Source organism: Wasmannia auropunctata, unplaced genomic scaffold, assembly GCF_000956235.1.
Source record: "Wasmannia auropunctata unplaced genomic scaffold, wasmannia.A_1.0 LD336101.1, whole genome shotgun sequence".
Lineage (NCBI taxonomy): Eukaryota > Metazoa > Arthropoda > Insecta > Hymenoptera > Formicidae > Wasmannia > Wasmannia auropunctata.
Window position 1 is genome coordinate 6,059,320 of NW_012026789.1, and position 1,064 is coordinate 6,060,383.

Below are 1,064 nucleotides of genomic sequence, written 5' to 3' on the forward strand. Positions count from 1 at the left end.
CGGGAAGGACGTCCGACGGCAGCTTCCTGAGTATTCAACCTTCCTTGTTCCTGAGGTCAAACAAGGTGGCGACCGAATAAAAGTAAGAATTTGCATTAAAACATACACGGTTTTATATTTGTCAAAGTCGGTACTCGCCCATTAAAGCTTTCACTAATTAAATAACGTTAAAATTGCAAGAATCACGAAAAGACGAGCCAGAAGGGCCTGCGTGAATTGAGGGCTTCGTGATTCGTTGTCCGATAGCCGAAAAGTCCGGTTACAAAGGAACCTTGCGGATAACCTATCTAGCGTCGACACATTATCGACTGAAGACATCTTCGAATTACAGCAATATATTACCGACTGAAGAAACTTCTGAATCACTTCGATACATTACCGACAGAGGTAACCTGGTGGATAACGTATTTAATAACGGTACTTTATCGACGGTAGAACACATTCAATTGATAACATTCGAGTAGCCATCGGACATTTAACACCGATCGGTCAAAGTCTGTTTCATCAATTGGTTGTGAAATCAGCTAAATAAATAAAATATTCTTCGCTTTCCGAAATCCAATAAAAGGATTATTACTGAGTTGATATTCATTCACCACCTCAATCCCTTCGTCTCAGATCGTCTCTAGCTCTCGCACCCCTGGGTATTGCCGCATAGGTAGCCCTTAAATATAGAGAGCACCCGTCTCTGTGGAGCCGAGGCATCCATTGAGAAGGTAAGTCTTTCATGTTCAAATTTAAAAGGATTGGCTTGGGAGTAAAGTAAAGATAAATGGTGGCAGCGGTTTTCTTTTATAATTGAATTTTTCGTGATTTCTTTATTAATCCGCTCAACCAAAGATTGACAGTAATTTCAATTATTACTTTCAATCATTGATAAACAAATATTTGAGAAGCAACCCTTTTGAGACGTAACATATCCTTGCGTTCGCGGCGTTTCTACCATTCAAACGTCGAAACTCGACGTGCGAAGCGCGGAACCGCCGGATCCGAGCGCCCGCGACGTTCCCACCGCTCAAACGTCGATTCTCGCCGTTTGAAGCTCGGAAACGTCGTATCCTTGA

The 1,064-nt window shown here is 42.3% G+C and overlaps 1 protein-coding gene across 3 annotated transcripts in view; it reads right to left on the minus strand.

Annotated features, from left to right (window-relative positions):
- The window catches only part of LOC105460667, a 6,579-nt gene that overhangs the window by 1,391 nt on the left and 4,124 nt on the right, over positions 1–1,064 (minus strand). The gene's annotated exons all lie outside the window — the stretch shown is intronic.